Below are 24,666 nucleotides of genomic sequence, written 5' to 3' on the forward strand. Positions count from 1 at the left end.
AAGAGAAATATCTGCAACATTGAGGCTTAATGATTAGTGAAACATGAATTTTTATTCTGATTTTAGAGAAACTTTCCCTCTGCTTTCTCTTTTTGCTTTATTCATCTTTTAAAACACATCTCCCCCTCTCATGTGTTTTACTGCTGATACTCACCCTCCCTCTTGCTCTTCATCTCTTCTGGTTAATTATCTGCTGGCATCTACTCGCTGCTAATGAGACCGCTAAACTGTCCAGACAGGCCTGGGGTTGCTCTGTCACTGTGTGCGCTTTCAGGGAGTCGAACTCTGCAGTGTGAGTACGTGTACATAATTACAGACACCATTTATAGCCCCCTGCAGGTGTGTGAGTGCAGATTCAGATGTCTACACACACATAGACGCTTGTCTATTGTCACAATGCCAATCTGCTAATTTAAAGTGTATGTTGTGTGAGTGATGTCACACATCATGTCATCACTTCACTGCTGTTTCTGCCGCCAAGAATGATTGGACCGTGGTTTTTATGGTGTTGAGTCAAAAAGCCGCCACTCGGCGTGGGGTAACGTGTCTGTTTTTGTGTGTGAAAATGTGTTTTGTATACTATGCAATCTGGGGCCGGAGACGTAGTGATGAACTGTCTGACACACACTTTAATGGGATTTCCCGGCCCGTCATCCATCCCCCACACTGTACGGCACACCGAGGCAGAAGAGGCTCTGAAAATTAAAGCCGAGCAGGAGTGTGTTGCTTCGTGAGGGGCGGAGATGGAATGAGTTAAATTGCTTGCAGAAATTTATTTCCATGTCAATTTGAGATGCTTTAGACCTGAATCAGAACTGATAGCATCATTCCTCCTCATTCTGTCCAGATCGTCTAGACAAGTTCTGACCAGGTTTAGTTGTAAATATTTTTAAAAAGAGCCCAAAATCTTTACCTGAAGCAGTCGTAGAAGTTTATTATAGCCAAAACACACAGTTTCACGTTCCTTGTAAGTCAACACCTGGGTTACGATCCCCCATCATGGTGGTTTCAAATGTCTAAGAGCCATTGCACACCTGAAAGTCTTAACTAAGGTTCATGGTTTTTGTTTAATTGTGAATATTTGATCCAGTTGGTTTGTACTTCCCACAAGAATGTGATACTCATACTGTCACTAATGGCATAGCTATTTTGGCAAAAATGTACCTTAATTTTAATATCATTAGGCCGGTCACACAAAAAAATGTTGCTGGATGATAAATTGATCCAGTAACTATTCCGGTAAACAATATTAATGCTGTTTTGAGACCATTTTCAAGTAATATATTTATAATTATTTAAGTAACTTAAGTTTGGCCTCTGAAAGACCAATAAACTTTAACTTTGTAAAGAACACTTAACACAAGAACTAAAACATATTTTAAATATTCAAAGTAAATCACAACCATAAATAATAAAACAGAAAAAGAACACACAAAACCAAAAATAAATTGGTTAAGTCTCTATAAAGAAAATTGCTATTCAAAAATATCTATCATAAAAATGGAAATCATCAAGCTTATTTTAATTGATTATGTTAGTTAATTGTGACAGAATTAAATTTCATCATTGTTGAGATGGCACTATAGCATTTTTTTTAAACAATTCATTAAGTGATAGAGCTATGCTTCTTGGAATCCAGAAGTTGTGTGTTTTTTTTGTTGTTGTTTTTTTTTACTTCCTTCTTCCTCCTTCCTGGAGTTACGTGTTTTGTCCCCTTGGGCAAAACACATAAACCCAAATTGTCTACCGATCTATGCATCACTGGGTGAATGCACGTGTTTGTCAGTGCGACAGGGTAAATGTGGATCTGACGTAAAGTTCTTTGATTGGTTGGTTTGACTAGAAAAGTGCTAAATAAATTGAGTCCATTTAAAAGTCAGCACAATGTGAATTGAACAAATTCAACCTAAATCTCAATCTCTGAAGTTGAATTAAATGTGACTAATTCCATGGGTCATACACACTTCCAGCTAGCAATAATATTTAACATTTTATTTTCTTTAGTTTATTATACCATCTCCAGCAGTTTAGAAATACAAAAAACAGGCAGGTTTACAAACTTTTGCTGTAATTAACAACCAGTCTATTTAGATTTAAATCACGGCCACATTTTATATCCACGCTCTCATTTTGTCCTGTCCTTCTGATTTATACCTTATGAACAAACTACTTCAAACTATGTGTTTTTATTTTCTTCTATTGATGGTTAAGCAGTTTTTCAATGGAATATGGAACTAAATCATTAGAAAATACTAAGTTACTAAACATAGTTTAATTTCATTCTATTTAGTCGTACACCTAAATTCCACTGATCGTGGTTTTTGTATCAGTTGAGCCATCTTTCATGTGACAGATGTGAACCACTGATTAAAACAAAAAGAATTTTGTGATTATAAATGATATTTTATCGGTCATACCATAGCAATTCCTTGCTTATAAAAATGAATAAATGTAATTCGATTCTTTTGGAAGGCCTCTTAACCATCACCCTAATCTTTAGCTCCATTCACAGATTATCTTCAAGACAATCAGGACTTTTATCCTCTACCAAATATTAATTTTACTTTCAATCAGGCAAGACACATTGATAGGTAGTTAAGAAACTAAGTTAATAAAAAATTATCAGATTTGTTATAAACTACTCTAAATAGGTGACACCTAAGCAAACTGAAAATAAGCTTATGTAAAAAAAAAAAAAAAAACACCTGGCAAAAGATACACTGCTTCGTTAAATGATTACTGTATAATTATTTTAACCCAGCCCATCTTTACTGGGACTAATGGCTGACTCCAACCTCTTAGAATATGCTGACCATCCTTTAAAACAGTTTTTCAATATGAAACGTAATTGCCTAAGTATGTAGAAAAAAAAGTTATGTAACAAATTTGAGAATATATATACAACTATTTTCTTATTTACTTTTGTACTGAGCTCTGACAATAACAGTTAAGAAACAACACATAAACTTGTTGTGCTGGTTGATAACCAATGTCTTTATTAAGCCAAACTGGAAATCCTTCCCTCTCTGTTCCAATAAAAATCCAATAAAATCCAAAACACGTTTACCGTATGCCTGATTTCGACCAGATTCCGTGAAACCAGTCTTTCTCATACACACACAGTTTTACCATCAGCTCAGACCACAAACTATGTCATCTACTTCCCCTCAGTCCCCTACTGTCCTGCATAATGTGGTGAAACCACAGCCTCCCGTGCGCATCATACCTTACTTGCGAGGACCTTCATTAAGATAATCTGTTAAAACCGTCAAACTGTCTTGGATCTTAATCTCTTGCTTACAGCTCAGAATAGGATGAAGTTATGTATTTTCTTTCCTCTATTTGTCTTAATATTATCTATACAATGACATCTCAGCTCTGAAATGGCTCCATTAATGTCCAAAATCTAGCTTGTCCCCACAAACAAGGACAAACTGTATAACACACACGTGCACACCCGCCTGTACACCCCCACACTGTTTTGCTTTTTTAGGCGTCTCAGGGGGCTGCTGTGCTCTGCTGTATATCAGACAGAGATCAAGAAGATCAACAGATGAGAGTGATTAGTGATGAAGAGGAAGTCATGAGTGTTTTTCTCATCCTGAGCCACACAAACACGTTACAGCGGGACACTGGGACATGTGACATCAGAATGTCGCAGCAAACTTTACATTTCAAAACGTTAACTCTGTAAGCTGCTGTGAGAGTTGGTTGGAAACGGGAAAAATCACCAAATCCTAAACAAATTGAACCAGATTAGTTGCCCTTATGTATCAATTTCTGATTTACATACAGTTGTAGTTTTTCTGTCTCTATGGTTTTGTTTTTGTGTGTAGTCCCTTTACGCACACTGCTTTAAAACATCAATAAATCAATCATTATCCATGAGTTTTTAAACATGTGAACAGATGTTTGGATCCAAATGACTGGAAAGCATAGATTATTAAATTAAAAATGAGATCTTACTTTAAATGCATGTCTTCCCAGATAAATGTCAAATATAGTTTAACAGTACACCCATAAATCAAAAGTAACAAAATCCTGTTATGTGGAGGTAATTTAAGCTGACAGTGCAACAGCCGATGAACGAGGTTTCTGTTGAGAAAGAATCGAGTTTCCTCAAGTTTAAGCAGTAAACACGCTGACAACCAAAAGCGTACGCGTGTGTTTCTTTGTCTCTGTATTCCTGGCAGCGTGACACACACACACACACATCTCCTCCTTTCTGTGGTTCTCTCTCTCTCAGTCGTGTCTCTGAAGACAGAGGACTGGATGTCCATTTTTTAACGAGAGCGACGGCCTTTGAAGTTCGGAATGATTCAAAGGACACGATTTACCCCGCCCCCACAAACACACACACACACACACACACACTTGAGAGTGCGCTCAGATGACGCACTGAAAGCTTGTTGTCTTGTGTGTTGGGCCTTTTATCTTTTAGACAGTTGCAATATTCTTTTTGTATTCAAATCACATAATTGCTCCTCCACTTTTGTTTTCACTTCATTTCCTCTATTGACTCTCTTAAGAGGAACTATTCCTGTTTATTTTTGTTTTCATTTAATGGTATTCAATCCAACCAGTAATGGTGATTTCCAAGTCACCAGCATTTGCGTGACAACCTGGAACATCCTATGAATGCAACAGTTGAGGAGGTGTTGAAAGAAAAAATGATGACAGTGATTTAAGAAGTCCTCTTATATAAATATTTATATTTTATTTTAGAGTTCAGTATACTGGTAGATTTTTTTTATGTTTAACTTTGCAGTAAGTTTTTAATTACTCCTAAAGCAAGTAAGAGATATTTCTACACATTCACATAAAAATATTTTACACTTTCTTCCTCCATGTTCTTTCAGTATAAATTCCTTCCTCATTTACAGCTTAATAAGAACAGCAGGAACTACAGATTAGTTGTCGTGTATTTTTATTTTGCAGAGCCATTATGTCCAGAGAAAAACAACTATTCATCTTTAATTATTTAAAATGATTTTTTTGTTTGTTTTGAGAATGAAATGCACATTGTTTTCAAAGTTGGGTTTTCTTTTATCGCCAAGTCAAATGTGTCACAGTTGAATACTTTTTACTCAACTGTGACATAGCAGCATTTAGTCTTTTCATAAAACATTCCTCTCTGTGTTATCTTTATTATGACATCCACAGTTCTGTGTTTTCTCCTTAGATTTTAGGTCTGTGGTAGCCTGGCCATTCATGTGCAACTCTGTTTGAAAAAATTCTCACTTCCAGCTCAGTCTGGGTTTTCTCCCCTTCACTCTGATTCTCGCAGGTAGATTTTCTACTGGCCCAGCAACCAAACAGAAGTTTTGAACAATGTTGATTTTCTGCTTCGTTTTAAAATTGTACTCTTCCTGTAGTTTTAGCAACGGCAGCAGAGGAAGTGAAGGAAGGCATTCAGTCCGTGTTGACCAAGCTTCCAAATATCAAATTGACATTAATAGCCGCCTCGTTTAGCTTGGGGCTTCTCTTCGGATTGGAGGATTGTTGTTTACGGCACAGACAACTTCCGGTAACCTTCATAACGTAGAACTGACGCACTACATTCCTCATAGGCAAATGTTAGCAACTGGGTAAAATTTCAACACAGACCATGCCTCCAGGAAGAAATTGTTTCTCAATAGTCGAAAGCTCAGACCCTCTGTACAAAGCAAATAGTGTTTAACCAGGCTTGGTCTGTGGAAAAAGATCAAGCATTTTTGTTTTGATTTCCTCGTCGTCCTAAAACAAAATAACAAATAACTTATTTTCAGTGGTCTTATTTAAATTATTCTGGAATTTTAAAATGCAGTGCATTCTAATCCTATTAGGATCCTATTAGACACTGAATGACAAAACATTCAGTGTCTTGTCTTTTTTTATTATTAAATAAAGCTTGCAACACAAACTGTGTTGTGTTGAGTTTTACTGAAGACTACAGAGGTGCAGTTTTCAATTTCCTTGATTGCATGGTTGCATGCAAAAATAATTAACGACCTCAAAAATATGCAAAACAACAAAGACTCGAATCTGAGTTCTCAAACTTTCAGATGTTTGTTGCATTTATGTTAAGAAAAAAACACTCATTGCCATGAGGTCAAAGTAGTCTGAGAAAACAACCAAAAAACTTTTCCCTGGAAATGCTGTCTCCTTTCAGCAGTCATCTGTTTACACACACACACACACATGCCAGCGCACACCCCTACACACACACCAACCTTTTATTAACCTTGTCGCCCTCTAATAGGCAGGTGGTGAAGAGACGGAGACGGACAGACCCACAGAGAAACAGAGAATATGACGGGAGGATGTGGCTGATGGGGGCAGCCAAGCCATTACACTTTGATCTCTTCCTCTCCGATACCAACACACACACACACACACACACACTCTCTCAGACACCATTAATAAGCAGTGTGTGTCGCTTTCCGCTCATAGCCTTCGGGTCGGGACATCAGGTTTGCTACCCAACCGTGCATGTGTTTGTGTGTTGATGTGTGGCTCCTGACTGTCTGGTATTGTTTGTCACAAACTGGGCAAGCATTAAAGCTGTGTTCAAATGAATATTTCCCTGTCTCTATGAGACTCAAACTTTCCCACTGTAAAATGCAACTCTCTCAGGGTAAATTAATAAAAGCAAGTGTTGCAAAAAACAAATAAAAATGTGTCTGATACAGATCAATTTTGCAAACAAGCATAACTCTCGGCTGTCATTTCTTTCTGAAATGTTCCCCCACCGGACCCCCACCCCCGTAATCCCCCAAATCACTCTCCTACAAAAGCATGTGTAGGGGAAATGCTTTTATAATCTTTTGACAGATTTCAAAAGTTACATTTTAAAATCTGTCAAATTTAACTTAAAAATACTTTGTTCACCTTAAAGGTACATTAAATGACTCGTTTTATACTATTTTGTTTAGAGATGTAAATGCTGATGTCAGGAAGGATCTCCTGTAGCAGTCCTCATTACAGTGGCTCTGTCATAAGGACTGAATACACTGTTGTTTTAATATATTTCGAAAAGTTTTAGAGCCCTGTAGATGACTTTGGTGTTCATCCAGGTGGACAGTGAAATGTTTATACTCCACCATCTCTTCTACTTCTTCCATGGTAGAAATGTTGCTTGACCTGTTTCTTCTCAAATCTACAAGAATCTCCTTTTGTTTTTTCCCATTCAAGATGAGATGACCATGCCACAAAGCTTCTTGACCATCTTTGACGGCATAGTCTTCTTGGTATTTCTCCAGATGACAGGAGTCTGTTTTGTATTGGATGTAGTTCTTTAATTCTGTTATAACAAATAGATTCTCTCTTATTTTCCCTATGGGGGAAAAAAAACTACATAATAAAATTATGCAATTTTGAAATTTCATGGGAATGTCATTGTGTCCCTTTTTTGTCATGCTTTCTATATTTTTTATTTATTTATTTATTTTTTGTCATGGGTAATTTTGTGTAGTTTCTTCATCCATTTCCTGGTCAAGGAGGCTATTTTGGGAAAAGTATGAAATGTTTTGATGTTGCGTGGGATTTTGTGTTGTGAGACAGGCCGAGTAAGGACTTTCCGAGAAGTGGACTTGGTAGCAACGACCTATGAAGCAAACATTCATGGTTTGACAAGGACAACCGAGGGAATCTCACTTCTATGGTTTGGCTGTACTTGTTTACAATCGACTCTGTGTCATTTTAAGTTGTAGTGTTTAAAATGATCAGCAGTAACCATGACAAGATCTTTGCCACTAGGTTTTCAAGGTGTTCACTGGTGTGATAGAGAAAAGATTGGAACTTAGTGTTGAGAACATGGAAACACTTTAAGGGGGCGTTTCATGATTATTGGGTTCTGAGGGCTTATCCACTGATGTTGAAAACTGATATATTAAATATAAAAATGTCCAGCTATTTGTCCATATTAATATAATTAGCATAAACCTGCATATGTTTAGTAGTGAGCCGTCTGGTTTCGACAGTCAGTGATGATGCTACACTAACTGTTAATTCAGTTTTCAGTGAGTTGTCCATCATCATTAAAGTGTGGATTTGTGGGCAAGCGATCATCTTCAAATCCCATCAAACCCTCCAGGGTATCCATAGCTTTCCAGTAACCATATAAAACACTTCATCGCTGAGCGGCTCAGCTGCGTGTGAGTGGATCCGAACGTGTGGATGGTGTACAGGAAGAGAATCTGGCTGTTTGCGGTTTCAAGAAGAATTGAAGAAGACAGAGGCTCCACATGTGGGAGATTCAGGAAGAGTCGGCGGGCTGCTTTCTGCTGAGTCACTTCGTCAACCCCCTACACATGTTCGACAGCCTGAGACGCTGATCTTTAATGAGATGTCTGGCCTGCTACAGACAGACAAAGATGGAAATCATAAAGCCAAACTGCAGTGTGGAATCCAAAATGGTGCAGAGCGAGAAACAAGTCAGATTATTGAAGCTGCCATGGTTTCAGCTGAGAAAAATAAAACAGTGGAGTCATGATCTTCTTTGTGTTTGCATAAAAATGGGATAAATGAATTTAAAAGCAGAAAAACATGAAATAATTTCAAACCACAGGATCTTGTTTTGGTTTGGTGCTTGATTCACATTTATCTCCCATGTATTTTATATATATATATATATACAATATATATATACATATATATATAGTTCTATGTGCATTTAATCTTGTCTGCATGGTTGTTCATTAAAACTTTGTCTGATAATTAAGACACATCAGAATTATGTTATAAAGAATAAAAACCATAAAGGTGTGATTAAAGTAAGAAGTTTGATTCTGATAGGAAGGTAGGAGCCACTTTATTTTTAACTTGTGGTTTGGAAGAACCACATCAGCTATCATGCACTCACTTCCTGCGCCATACAGGGGCTTCTGTGATGTGGCAAAATTAAGAGCCTGTCAGCCTCCAACTCATTTCCAGCTTGGGAGCTGATGACAGCGTTTTACCTTTTCACAAGGCTCCCATTTCAAGCAGAGGTGTACTGAGTATCCAAAAACTGCAATCAAGTAAGAGTAGCTTCAACTTATTTCTACTCCTCCAAAAGCACAAAGTAACTGTCCATGAAATTACCAGAGTGTAAAAGTATTTGGTAAAAAGGCTACTCGAGTAGAAACTGATCCAAACATCAGTCATTTGATATTTAAACATTACATCATCATACAGACCAAAATGTGGAAACCTTGCCGTTTCAAAGACAAAAATGAAACTCATTCATAATTAGCAATGTAATCATAGTAGTAATATTTCATAATAAACATACAAGTTAAAAGGACAGTGTAGTAAACATATTTCTAAAAGTAATTTTTTTACAAAGTTCCTCAAATAAATTTAACTTAGTACTCAACTCTGTTTTTAATAATGATACATGTTGCTGTGAAAAAGAAACTTATGTTTCTTATGAGAGTGTTGTTATTCATCTGTTTTCCATTCAGAGTCGAAACCTTCCATACTAAAGAACTATATTTTGTTCTCACAGTGGATTACTCTCTACAGTAATAACAAACACAACAATCAGACTTAATCCTACCATGTATAAACCAGCCAAGGTAAATTCTGCTAACATGGCAGTATTGTAGAAACATTTAGCCCACCACAGCATTGCATCACGGCACGTTGTGTCTTGCTAGTGTAACTTTCAGACTGCTGCAGTAGAACTGGGATTCTGGAGAAAGTCAAATCTTATACTTTAAACACATGCTGTAAAAGTCAACAGTGAGGTGAATAGGTGGGAGAGTTATCAGAGCTGCAGCTGTCAATCACAGTGGTTCATAAAAAGCCACGTGGAAGGTATTACAGTCTTTTCTAAACCTCAAGATTTTATTAGTTGCAGGCTGAGTCTGTTTGAGACCATACTGATATCATCTATAACACCTGTGTTGCTATAAATAAGCAAATGATTGAGTTCTTTCATGTCCCCTTATATACACTAGAAAAGCACATATTAGTTAATTAGTGAATGGGTTTATACCCCTTGAACTGCAGTTATATAAAATAAATTAGAATATTATTGAAAACTTTCCATATTTTAAGTAACTTGGTTCACTAAGTGAAAAGTATTATACATTAATTGATGTTTAAACATTTTATTATTTTAAATGATATGAAGAAATCTTTGGCTCCATGCATTTTCTTCTGCAGCTACTACACTATTACCATAGGTTTACTGCCTATTGTTTTTATTTTCAGATAATGCATTTCATTTTAACATCAGATTCATTGTTTTATAATGTAACCTTTCTTTAATCTTTTCCACAGCTTTGTCCTTCATTATGCTTTTTGTTCTCTAGTGTACTCAAAAAACAGCTGTATTTGTTATAAGATTACATACAAATAAACTCAATTTGTTATTTAGGTACTCTTATGCAAAGAGTTTGAATGCAAATGTTCACCACGCTTTTTTGGTTTTACTTGTACAAATGTTGAAAACTGTATCCTTTTCTTTCCATTTCACAATTATGTACCATTTTGTGTTTGTCTGTCATGTCAAATCCCAATAAAATACCATTAATTTGTAGCTGAAACAAGAAAACATTTGAAAACTTCAAGGATTACAGATAGTTTTGCATGACTTTAGGTTTTGTTGCTGTCTAGTTGACTGCTGAGTCAATGAGTTGTGGTGTAGAGGAGTCTGGGAGCAACAATGACAGGTTATCCATAATGTATGAATCACATGAATCACTGGCTTGGATTGATTATTAGAGAATTTGAAGTAGGACTGGCTATGCTAACCTCATGCCAAGACTACAGCCTCAACATATCTACACCGAGCTGCCACACTCCAATAATGCAAAGTGATGCAAGGAATTGTTTTCCGTTCAATGTTCTTCTATGATCTTGAGATTAGTAATTCATAATCTCTGCTCCAGTAAATACAGTGTGATGATCAAAACCGTGCACTCAAGTACATGCAAGGGTCCCAATTGCATACTTTTCATGGTGCACTTAAAATAAAGTTCTGGCTTCATATTTACATCTCAAAAAACTTTAGCCTTCAGAGCCTTGGGGCAATCAACTCACAAAGATCAATGAAGAAATTAATTTGGGCATTTCGTCAAATTTCTTATTTTCACCAGGGTGACTTCTTTCACAGGTCACCCTATTGAAAGAGGTCTTGATTTTATTTCTGGTTAAATAAATATTTATATATATATATATATATATGAGCACAGAGACCACCATTTTAAAATTGTTTTGGTCTTCCCTCCTCTGCAGCAAGGCTGACACTGATGGTAGAGGTGCGTAAATCTCTCATTTATATAGGGAAATTTCCAAAAATGTCAGAAAACATCCTGGTGCAGATGTGATACCAATTGTGCAAAGCAGCAGGGAAAGTCCTACTTCACAATAACAGAGCATCATATGTTGACCGTCACATTTGAAATAATTTTGATGTAATCCAGGCACATTTTAACTGTCATGAAGATCTTTCAGACTTTAGGGAAGTCATACATTAATTGGGCGCTAGTAGAGGTAGCTTCAAGCTCAGCTTTGAGTTTTCAGATTTCCTGAAGAAACTGTGATTTTATAACAAGATGTTGACACACAAAACATGTGTCAACATCTGACACACAAGAGAGATGATCTCTGGCTGGAGAAGCATCATAACCAGACGGAATATCAGTTGTTTGCATCTTTCATTATGTTTTGATGCATATTAAGGTATATTTGATGTTTGGTATTTTAAAAAGGCAGCTAGAAGCATTTTTTTGAGTGGTCTCATGTATTCAGTTGTAGTCTCTAACCCCGTCCAATCCTCAGCATCTACTGTACACATTTACCTAATATTTGGTAGTTTTCCTTTGGTTATGGTTTGTCATGTTATGTCCTGTTGCTTTATCAATAACATATAAAAATGGAATGAAGGTAATCAGCAATAGGCTGATGTCAATTTGAGACTTTAACTTTCAAGAAAGTTACTATTATATCCTCTAAGGATCTGGTGATTTTTGATCTGATGGTGTTGCTGATTTAATCATAGTGTTGTGCTCACCTTATGGCCAAGATTAGCACTGATTAGCATCTAATATGCTAACAAAAACAGTGTGTTGCTTTTGGGAAATAAGCAAAAGATCAAATGAAAGAAATTATTGTCCAACAGCTTTTTCCATTTTAATTAAAGACAAAAGAGAGAACACTGAAAAAGAACAAGATGAATGGATTTATAGGAAATATGGATCTAATTCTTTCATATTTGCTTTCAATCATCTGGATCTCATTTATGGTGAATGCTTTTAATGAAGTACAGAGGGTGACACCTTCCATAATTGTACCTTTAACAGAACACATCCAAAAGAAATATTTACTGCATATCATTTGGCAGCAACACCAACAGAGTCTTTGACTTCCTGTCAGAAAGATTTGGAGACAAAAAATATTTCTGGGAAGCAAAATAAAGGGATAGAGAAGTAAACGGGTTTTGTCACCCATTCAGACCAGTGACCTTCCACTTCTGTCTCAGCGACATCACGACATGATTCTGCAAAGCACTTACAGGAAAGCAGTCGCTGGGGATACCGCTCAGATTCTTTAGTGGCGTCATGCTGGAGCGCCGATTAGGCGAGATGGAGGATATGTTTTTGTGTGTGCGTCTCTGTATATATGTCTGTGTGGGTGTTGAAGGGTTTGTTTGGCTTGTGGTTTTGCTTTGATAGAAGCTAATCGCAACATGTCAGGGAAAACTGACTAGATCTCCCGAGAGACAAATGATTAATCAGTAAATAAGACATGAAAAAGGACAAATGTTTTTTTCTTGTGATAGCTGTTGAAGTGCACGTTTTTTGGTGGGGGGTTCATGTTTTTCCTTGTAATTTAATTTATTTGTGGAACAGGTTCAAGTGTGTTTATGTGTTTCCTAAAGGCATGACTGTTTGTTTGAATGAGTGAGATTGTGTGTGTGTGTGGGGGGGTGTGCGTGTGTGTGTGTGTACATGAATCATGAATACAACACCAGAAAAGCAGTCACTTTTCTCTTTTCTTCAGATCCAAAGTTGGAAGAAAAGTAAAAGTTTTTATAAAACAAAATAGATTCACAGGTTGTTGTGATGAGGTCACTTCAACTTGATCCCTCAATACCTGTCCAGAAACTTGGGATTACAGTAGCTACTGTGGAAATATGTTGTTTTTTTTTTTTGTTATTATTATCAATCCATTTTATTAAGGGAACACTGGGTCTACTGAGAAGAAAATAAAATTCATGGTACACTTAGTACATGATAGTTTGGATTTCAATCAAAAAAGATTCAGCTTTATGTCACTTTTGATCTGCAGGTTTCATGTACAGTCAAGTATCATCAACATTATCAGTGTTCATTATCTTTGTCAGCATTTGCTAATTGTGTCATGGCATTATCAGTCATCAGTTTGTTATATCATCATGAATGATCACATTCACTTCTACTCCCAGTGACTAAAAACACAACAATATTGTGTATCCTCAGGACGAGAATGCAGGTGTCAAAACTGCTGTCTCTACAATCTGTGGACTGAGGTTTTCAGAAATGGTTTATATTTTGTGGCAATAGATGACAAAATAAAAAACCCCTGAATACCACAGGACGTTTTATTGTTTTAGAAATTCAAACCAGTGTCCATTTTACTGTAAAAATGTGAGTGATATATTTATTTGCGCCTGTCTATGAGGATCTTTTAGATTCCACCCTGGCCAACCATTTGCATCTCAATACGGCATGCACTTTAATACTTCAAAATGAAAGAGGATGCAAAATGTTCAATTGACACCGGATATTATTTATTTACGAAGACAGAAAAAAATTGTCAATGTTCCATCACAGGCAGGAAATATCTGAATATAGATGTCAATAAGTACAGGAAAAGAAAATAGAACAGCTATGTGATCACAAACCAAAATGTCACTGTTTCAAATTAAATAATTAATTACCAATGTAATATTTAGTTCACAGCTCCAAACTAAATATTTAGTTAGCATGCTAACTAAATATTTGTTATTTAGTGTGCTATTTAGGTAGCAGCTTGCTAACTAAATATTTAATCTGAAGCTAAATATTTAGCTTGTTAACTAAATATTTAGTTTGAAGCTAAATATTTATTATACAAACTAAAAATTTTGTTTGGAGATAAATACTCATTTCATATAATAAATTCTTAGCTTATTAGCTTTCCAACTAAATACTTAGTTTGGAGCTAAATATTTAATTTGGTAACTAAATAATTAATTTGGGACAAAATATTTAGCTTAACTAAATATTTAGTCTGATAATTAAATAATTAGTTTGGAATGAATAACTTGGTGAAAATATAACTATAAAAAATGCTTCCTTTATCACAGGCTAAACAACCCAACTGACTGTGTAACCTTACAAACAACAACCCATAAAACATCAATCAGGTCAATATAAATATCAAGTTTTATGTTTTAGAAGTTTTTCAGGGGACACTTGTTTTTACTTCACCAAAATGCACATTTTTACCCAACCTGTTAGTTTTTTTCACCTCAGTGATTAATAGCTTTCAACAGGAACTACTCAGTGTAGAAAAGCCAGCAGAGCAGATTCTGCAAAAATATTCCTGAGATTGTGGCCACTAGCAGTATATGTTCACAACACATCAAAACATGAAAAATAATGACTTAATGAAGCAGTGAATGAAACCATTGTAGGAAGATAAGGAATATCTGCAATATAAAATTTTGGTAAAGTTTTTAAAATTTGTTTGCAATATTTTCTTAAATTGTATGTTATTATAAATTACTTGGATGTGTTTAGAAAGACTCTAATCTATCATGACAAATCAAGGCAAAGCAAACATTACCACAAATTTAGAGCAAATACCTCATATTACCATATGGACAAAAATAAATTGAAGGGAAGTGAAGCATGAAGCAGACATCATACTGTCCTGGAAGCACACTGGTTCTGTGCAGCAGAGAAGGATGTGTTTTTGAGTGACATTTGCATATCAACCCCAGAACTAAAAAAACAAAAAGCAAAAAAGAAACTTAAGAAACTGTCATGCTGCAATGAAGAAGCCATTACTCCAAAAGCCACACAATTTCTCAAGTTACATAAAATGTCTCCAGAGAACTTCATTTTAGAATAAATATACTGTGATCCAAAGAAACTAACATTGTTTGGCTTAGTTATCCACACTTTTTCCATGTGGAGAAAAACGTTCAATGCTTGAAACCTGAGATCACCTAAAGTAGAGTGGTGGCAGCATCATAGAATAGAATAGAATAGGATAGAATAGAATAGAATAGAATAGAATTACTTTATTCATCCCAGCAGGGAAATTATTTCGCAGTTACAGCAGCATAGAGACAAGACACACAACAACCACCACTGAGTAGCAATTGTAGACAAAATAAAAATAAAAATAAAATATAACATGCTGTCAATATAAAAAGCAGCAGCGGGAGCATGTTGTGGGGTGTTCTGTACCAAGAGAGTGGTGTGCTTCACAAAATAGATGGCATTATGAGAAAACAACATTGTGTTGAAATATTAAAGCATCAGGCAGGAAGCTAAAGCTTGGGTGCAAATTAATCTTCAAAATAAAAACTGATTTTAAGCATAGCCCCAAATTAGCTACAGAGTGGTTAAAGAACAATAAAATCAGTGTTCTGGAGTTGTCATCAAGTTGTTTTCAATGGTCAACTATAATGCAAATCTGGACCAGTTTTCCCACACACTATGAAAGGAACATCAACATTTTTAACAAAATACAAAGATTCAAAAAATGAATCTGAGTAAAGCTCTATTTTAAAGAATTATTGAACGGCAGTCGTCACATTACAGCTTCACATTTTCAGGCAGAGTTCAGTTCACAGTAGCAAACCCGTCTGTTAGAAATTAGAGGGACTTGGCCCACTTTCAGTCGTGGGCGTCCTTTTTCTTCAACACAGTGGGCGTTTTACTTGGAAATGGAGTGGTGTGTAAAATGAGATAAGATTTGAAACTTTATCAAACAGTCTTGTAAAATCAGAACTCGTTTAGCTGCTGTTCAGCACCGTTTTCCAACAAATACCAACAACTGGCTATGCACCGTTTCGTTTCAGTGAACCTCCCACTCATGTATGCTTCCCCTCCCACCTGTACTCTGCAGGTGCTGGGCAACAGATAACCACACAGTTGGGTGAAGTGAATATTGGCTTCATGGAAGAAGAAATGATTAGAAATCCGCTCTTTTTCCCCCCGCAAATGAGAGCCAAGGTTTTTTTAATGTTTTCTTGGTTTTTTTTGTTTTAATAGGTATGTAGTGCAGAGCAGATTTCCACAGGCTCAGTCTTTAAAAGATAGACATGGTGCAGTATAATTTTCACGATCACTAACATCTTAGTAAATTTCGCTCTTAGTAAAAGCGAAATCTGGGGGTCTATAAAGGCTGACTTGTGAAACAATTGCATTATGTTTTGATGCCTGCAGCTGGAGTCATATTAACTCTAAATGTCACCAGTATTCTCAGGACCTTTTTGTACTCATGTAACCTTTTAATTATAGATTGTGGGCGTCTCTTTTCTTCAAAACTGCGGGTGTTTCACTTTGGAATGGAGCTGTTTGTCTGAAAGGGGGGCTGCGCAAGATGAGATAAGATTTGAAACTTTATCAAGCCATCTTCTAAAAACGGATAGCGTACAAACAAACCTCGTCTCGTCTCAGGCAAGTGGAAGGCAAACTTGTCGTTTCGGTGCATGCATCTCGGTCTGTGGGATATCCCCCCTCCTCCAGAGCTGGAAGGTGATGTCCTCCCCCGGTCAGAAAAGTGCCGTGAAACCCCGACGCCATCTTGCTGAGGTAGTGGAACTCGCTGTGTCAACGTGTGACTTGAGAAGTTTCCCTGATAGTAATAATAAGATCGAACAAACAGGAAAGAGCGATGTAGTGTGCAAAAGTGAAAGATGCTGAGTCAAAGGGTGGGGGCGCGCCGGGTGTTTTTAGTTGGGTGATGAGGTAATGGATTCGTGCTTCTTCTGTAGAGTAATTTTTTACTCTCCTCGGTATCCTGGACCATGTGAAGGTGGAATATGTTTCATCACTTCTCGATGAAAAGTTATCTTGAACAGCTGACTGATACACAGATTAGTTTCAAAGGAAAAACTCGTCTGTCATAAATATGCTGCCAATTCGACTTCTTGGAATTTGCATGAATGTGGAACATCAACGCATCATTCTGAGACCTTGTTGTAGTTTTAACTGCAACAACGCAGCATTTATAGCTGAATCATAATCATTTCTAGAGTTTGGAGGCAGCTTTTATTTCTTCATAACGTACTCAACATAAATCCATATTTTTACTGTTGCTTTGAGAAAAAGTGTTATATCCTAAGTCTGTCATCAATTTTTGCAGAGACCTGGCAGTAAAATGTGTGTTTTATATAGATTGTTTTAACCGTGTAAACCACCAAAAACACATTGGACAGCACTGCTGGCCCTCTCTTCAGATCACTTCTTAGGTTTTTCCAAGCAATTTAGATCTTTGTACTGAGAAGACTATGAAAGAAAGTTAAATCTGTGTCATTGAGATATTTCTGTGTTAGTCTTGCTGGATATTTTGACCAGCTATTCTGTTAGAAAAATTTAAACATTATCCATTTTTCATTGGCTGACAGTTGTCATAAGATTTTTATTATTTATAATGTGATACACTTTAAAAAAGTGCACACTTTTGCCTTTGTGGGGGAGAGGCCCACAGAATCCCAAATCCTCCTCCATACTTAACAGGAATTTTCCACATATTCATACTTTTTGTGACTGTACGTCACACTGTGTGTGCTGCATAAAAGTTAAATTTTAGTTACTTTTGACCAATGCACAGAGTTCCAGTTACAACCCTAAAAATGTATGGCAAATGTCATGTTTATGTACAGATATATACATATAGTTTAGTTCTTGTGGTCATTTCCTGAGTGATGATCAGCTGTTTTGAATTGTGTGTTTAAAGAACTGGGCCTTTGTGTTACATTGTACATTTTCAATAGAAACAGCAAGTCATCTTTTACAAGTTAAAATTTCCTACATACTCTGAGAAATGTGTAAAAGTGTAAATAAATAAAAAATCTGTTACTTTACATTCATTTTGTAGAAAGTGTTTTCTAAAATCTAATTTTGTTAAATATATGTGATTTATTCCTTAATGTATGAAATCATAACATGGATTTTTAAAAAGAAAAGTTAGTTTTAAATAATGCTACAGTACAGCAATAAATGACTCATTTATTTTTATCTTGACAAAATAACCAATATAGCAAAGATCTATAATTTCTATTGTATGCTAAAGCACTGTTTTGAGCACAACCTGTGTTAATGATAACCCATTTAAACCAGGAGCGAACTATGCATCTACAATGAGATTTCTAAAAGCCCAATGCCCAAATTGGAACAAAACAAATATTTGTGACAAAGAGTTAACTTTTTTTAAATGACAGGGTTGAAGCGTGTAATTGGATAACCATTTCTCTTCCAGTTCGTAAATGTCTACATTTAACATGAGCTGAAGCTCTGAAATGAGCCATGTTTTCCGTCTTCTGTACGGGAGGATAAAAGACAGACGACAGTTACTGCAGCCCAAAGGCAGCAGGAGCTGTGTTCCCATTTCCTGCTCTAGTCTTAAAGCTTAGTATTTGAAGGAAACAGACATAAACATTCACGACTTTCCACCAAAGAGACTGCTTAACTTCAGGCCCAGTGATAAAAGCAAGAAAATTGTTAGCTGTAAGGTTGAATGTAACAACAAAGAAAAGAATAGCTTATTTGAAAATCATTGTCATATTGTTTTGATAAGTCTCTAAATCTTTGATTGCTTTTTTGTTTTTCTACTTACATTTCCAATCCTCTGATAGCTTTGCTTGAATTTAATACATCTTTCACACCCAGGTGTTCTTAGTTATTCTGAGTGATTAGACCTCTTCTCGGGTTGAAGCCAGGCAGAGTTACGATGTAAAATGAGAATCCCGCAGGACGTTAGCTCTTCTCCTCTCTGGCTGCTTTCACATTTGTTACTCTAAACTAGGGGTTAAAATAGGATTTGTTGCATGTTTATGTGGCCTGTTTTGCAGGTGCCACAGTGGCTCTATTACATGTTCAAATAGACTAGAATACCACAAATGAGTGATGAAAGATTTCTTTTGGGCTACTTTTTAATCAACATTGCATTCAACAACCTTTCTGTTGACAAGTAAATGTGAGATTAAGTGTACAAAATAATGAAGTGACACCTACAGAGTTTATATTTCCAGGATATCTGCTCTAAAACCTCCATAACATAAAAGTGAAAATATATTTTCATTAATTTTTGTAAGTATTAAAAACATTTAAAGATGTTACACAAATAAGTGCATCCGATTTCTATTGATCATCTTTGAGATGTTTTTACAACTTGACTGGAAATTAAATACTTTGAATTACACCTTTGTCCATGGAAGGTCTCACAGTTGATGGATCAGAGCAGAAAACAAAGGAGCCGCGTACTGTAGCTCGATCAAAATGTAGCACACAACGGAATATGCAAACTAAGAGCCACACTGGCTTGGTTGTAACATTTGTGGTGATAAAGTGCGTCCAAGGTTTCTCAGAAAAATTAAAGGGAGCCCTGCCAAAGAGAAACCAACTTCTGCTTTTATGGAAGATGATGCGACACTTCCCACAAAGAAATGTTCTGTAGAAGCTGCCTCAAATTCAAAAGGTTGGAGGAACTGCAGGGAAAGAGCAGCACTTCACATTTCCCTGCAACCTGGAGGGGATGTAATGTAGAGTAATTAGTTGTTGAGAAAACCATGGGAGTTTGTTACAGTTGTCGCACTGTTTGATAGTTTTGAAGTGTTGTGTCATGATTTTTATTTAGATAGATTTTTTTAGAACAATACCCTTGTATTTGACTTTCGATGTAGCTTAATATTCCCTTCAGGATAATTCAAAAATACTACTCAGGTAATTTATTCCCTGGCTTTGCTCAACTTGCCAACTTGACAATAATTAAAAAAAAGAATTTTCTTTTCTTGTAAGACATAAATGCATTCTTACCATTGCAACTGAAAGGAAACATCCTGAAATAAAGGTAGAAAATTGTTCTAACTTCTGTATCATTTGTGCTTACATAGAGGACAGCATAAGTAAAAAATTACTAAATTGTCCCCGCTCTCTTCTACCTTTGAACTGACATAAAAACAACATAATCAGTAAAAGTTTAATTTTTAATGTTTTAATAAGTGCAAAATGTTTAGTATTTTGTGAAAATTTTGACAAATGCACGTCTTCAAGACGTGTTGTAAAAGTTCCTCAAAAGTATTCATGTTTGTCTGTGGATAAAAAAATGCATATTGGAAGTCAACTAGTTAAAGTTAAATATCATCATTGCTGTCTCAGCAAAATTACTCGACCCAGGCCTGATGTCGAGAAGGGGAGGAAGACGCCTCCCTGCGAACATGATGACACAATTTTTGTCACTCGACTACGTCAATGAGAACCGATTTCAACACTTCACATGAAGCACCAGAGAGCCTTTAGTCTGTAGATCGGCTTGCAAAAGGACTTGTCCTTTGCTTTTCCTGTTCCCTGCCTCCCAGGCAAAATACAGATTAACAACACTTTTGCTGTTTGCCTTTTGGACAAAAGAGAGGGGCAAATGTTCCTTTCAAAACATAATTTCTGTATCTCACTGTTTGACTGTAAGTCATCACTTTTAGGTGAGCAAGGGACAGAAGCTGAGTAACTGTATGTCAGCATCACTGGTTTGGAAAGTTGTGTGTCAGTAAAGGATTAGTTTATATCGAGTTTTGAGCAATCAGAAGGAAAAGGATCATATCCCCAATTCCAACTTCTCAATTCCCTTCAGCCAGGTAAACATTTAAAGAGGGGTGGCAAACGCAAAGGTGGTGGATTTGCTGTGCTTATTAATGACTCATGATGTTATTCATTAACTATTGAATTTCATCTCTGCTGCCTGGAAATTGAGCTCAGTCATGACAGCACTGGGACTGTCAAATAGTTTTCACTCAGAAGTTTTTTTTTTAATACACTGGACGGCTGCTACTGGAAATCCTTTCTGACATTCGTTCTGCTTTTCACAACGACTCTATGAAAATACTTGGATGTTAAGTGTTAAAACATTTAATGTCCTGTTAGGAAAAAGTATTTTTGAAAGAAATGTTGAATTTGAAACATGATGCATAGCCATGATGTTAAAGATTACTCCTGCTTGTTAAAGAAAGCAGGTTGATTTGAAAGAAAAACTGACATTTAATCTATAAATGATATCCATAACAGGTGCCAGAGTCAGAATCATGAGGGTTTAGACCACTAAAACGTTAATGTGGAGAACTCCTTCCTTTTTTTTGAGTGAAGGAAGCCCACAGTTGACATCTAGTTGTCAACTGTTGGGTAAGAAATATTCCAGTTATCACTTTTACGCAATCATTACTGTTGGAAGACACCTCGGGCTATAAGTTTTTAATCTGAAAATCTAAAAGTCATCTGTAAGCTGCACTGCACACTGCAGTGAGCATAGATTGAACATGTACCAGGCTGCCTAACATGATAAAAATAACACTGTCTAATTTATGTGCATGTGACTTTGACAATGCCTTTAAGCTGTTTTAGTTTTGAAAGTAGACAAGCAGCTCACTGCTTTAAAGAGTATTATTGTTGGGCCTACGTCCAATACACAGTATGTATTACAAAGAAATGTGCCTTATTGCTTGAGGCATACAGAACCAGTTCTTTCTTGCCAGGACAATTTATTCTTCACAAGAACTCAGATAAAGAACTGCTGGGAAATCCTCAAAGGTCCCTCCTACTAAAGCATTTAAACCACACAAGCATTTAAACCAGACATCATCTGAGTTCTGCTCAGATGTTGTCACGGACAAGCAGTGAAACTCCCAAATCAGGGCCGCAAGACCAGAATAAAGTCATTTTGTTCTTGTAGCCCTGGGACCAAGAACAAATTATGCATATGATTATGCATAAATCTTTAGACAATAAACCATTCTTCCTTTACGAAATATGGCACTGACAAAAAGGGAAAATAATGTATATGAAACAATAAGAGCAGATGAAGGCATCCTTCATTGCTATTTTATCAAATCTACACCATCAGTGTCTTGATAATTCCATTGCCTAATCATCCCACTTTGTGATCTTGACTGCCTTCATTTTGTCTGATTGCACAGTTAGCAACAAGTCAGAAACCTAACTTTGAATTAAAAACAAAACCTCTTGCAGCGGTGTTTCAGTAGAGGTGGCTGATTATTTGTTTGTCCTTCGGAGAGGCAACAAGAACGTTAACTCTCACCAGTGGTGTGGTCAGGGGAGGCAGATGAGGCAGAGAATAATACATAATGATGAAATAATTTATATTGCTACATTTACCCTGTGGTTTGTACTATAAAGTATTTATTTTTCATTTAGCTTAACCAATTTTGATAATTTTGTTTCTTCAAAGTCGCTGAATTTTCGCAATTTCCCATTCAAATGCTCAGCAGCGAGCTGAGCCTCACCTGGGATTGCGCAACCTCTTGCTAACTGCTGGCTGCCATGCTGTGGGAGCATGCTCCTCCTGTCTGTTCACTGTCAATAAAATGGTTAAAAAACATTTAATATATGAACTGATTTTCCATAATTTAGCTTATTCATATGATATACAATGTTTTTTGTCACCAACTGTGCGTGTAACGTGTTTCGTGTGCTGAGGAGCGATCATAAACGACAGAGAACAGATTCGAGGTGAGGCAGGCAGTTTTCTTGCCTCATGGCAGGGGGCGCTCATGATCCCAGACATTGTGATTCCACAACTGCAGAGTAAGAGACAGAGAGCTAGCAGTACTAGCAGTACAGTAAACAAGTGAAGTGCAGCAATATATTTATTGTTTTGTCATCTCTGCCGACGTCAACATCGATGACGACATTTTTACACTTAAATAGTTTTCTAAAGTGGATTTTCAATTGAAGCAGGAAATAATACTAAATACTAAAGACCAACACCGGAGCTGAAAGGTTTGCTTCCAAACAGAAGGATACCCGCTTTTCTCACACGAAGTGCTATACAAGAAAAGACAGGCTTTGTGAATGTCCTGCCAGAAACGGCCTTCTCTGCTTTCCTGGCTTTCTTTTCTCAACTTGTTGCACTGTGTGGACTCGGATGAAATTTTTAATCAACCTCATATTCAAAACCAGGTCGCACTAAAAACGTTTGGGATGTCGAAGATAAATTTGGCTTTGGATGAACGGACATTTTTGTGCGGTGCACGGACTTCATTTATAAGTAAAGGTAAGACAGGAATACATTTTTCTAGTCTTTTTTTTATGAAATGTGCGTTTTATGGTCTACAGTTTGTATGCGTAAAGAATAAAGAAAAGAAACATAGCCTGCAAATTGCTGTGTTAGATTAGCTAATAGCAGCGGTAACTATAATCTACCACAGCGATCACTTATTAATAAAACATTAGAACTAAAAACATACTGCAACAGACTGAATGTTCTGGTCTTTGTGCAAAATTGTTGTCGGTTGCTATGGCAACGAGTCTGCTTGTAGCTTGATCGATACAGAGAGCGAGAAAGAAGTGGTTTCGAGTTGTACTTCGGTTTTTTCCTGTTTGCTGTGGCGCATAGCACGAAATTAATACCTACATTTTCAAGTTTCATTGAGTTAACGGAATTGTGCTACCTCAGAGCGGATGACGTGGAAAAGAATAGTCTTCTCGCCCTCCAGCATTGTGCGCATGCGCGAAATTTCCGTATGTAAAAAAATAACATGCAAGGTGTCTGTATTTGTAAATCTGATTAAGTCAGTGCCTCACCAGCTATCAACCTCACCGCATATCACTGTCAGTCACTATTGCAAACAAAAGGCCTCACCATTGGTCTATGCCTCAAAGATTTTTTTAATATGATACCACAGAAAATGCTAGAGTGAAACATTTTTCTGAGGTTGCTCTGTCATTCACATCTGCTTGCTGAAAGAAAGTTGCTACACTTTCCCTCAATTACAGAGACAAGTTTAGGTCACTGAAAACATCTGGTAGAGAGACTACATTTTGTTGAGGATTATTTCATATTTTCCTTTGGTTTATGTAGGACTGATGATATGACGGAAAAATGTATCATGATATAAACATTTATCAGTCGATATCAATAATTATTGATTAGTTCTTGTAAATATCAGGAATACTACCAAATTGGTGGCCCTTCCAGTTTTCTCCCCACGCTGCATATTTTTAAGCAGTTATGAGGCATGTTGGTGAAACCTCAAACTGCAAGTTACTCTGGTAACTGGCGCAGCAAATTGCTAGGTAACCACAATGTGAGTGAGTTAGTTGATTCCACTCACCTTGCTAAGCTGGGTCGTAAGAGATTGAGCAACTTTCCTCTGTCTACGTTCCCCAAAATGCTGTGCAGCTCTTGATCAGATTTCAGTGATTATGCATAACTCCCACAAGTGTGAGTCAGAAGTGATCTGCTCAATTTACTGCCATCTTGGTAGGTAGCCGAAGCCCAAAGCACAAATGAAACATGGCTTTGAGAACAACAAAAAGAAAGCATATGGAAAAAAGAGTTTAAGACTTAATACTTGTAATGTACTTATATTGTTTATAAGTTAGACAGGAAAAAAGAAGCAAGCTAGTTCTAAACATATGGCTTGTTTATTGTTGTTATGGCAACTCCATAGTAACTGTCATGACAGTTAGTTACAGATGCCTGCCA

At 36.5% G+C, this 24,666-nt stretch overlaps 1 long non-coding RNA gene across 1 annotated transcript; it reads right to left on the reverse strand.

Moving 5' to 3' along the window:
- Positions 1-1,681: 1,681 nt before the first annotated feature.
- Positions 1,682-10,481, reverse strand: LOC114141628 (uncharacterized). Its single transcript, XR_003594881.1, has 2 exons — positions 6,363-10,481; positions 1,682-4,215 (listed from the first exon to the last, which is right to left on the reverse strand). It is a non-coding gene; the product is annotated as an uncharacterized LOC114141628 (long non-coding RNA).
- Between the last annotated feature and the right edge of the window lie 14,185 nt (positions 10,482-24,666).

Source organism: Xiphophorus couchianus, chromosome 3 (assembly GCF_001444195.1).
Source record: "Xiphophorus couchianus chromosome 3, X_couchianus-1.0, whole genome shotgun sequence".
Taxonomy (NCBI): Eukaryota; Metazoa; Chordata; class Actinopteri; order Cyprinodontiformes; family Poeciliidae; genus Xiphophorus; species Xiphophorus couchianus.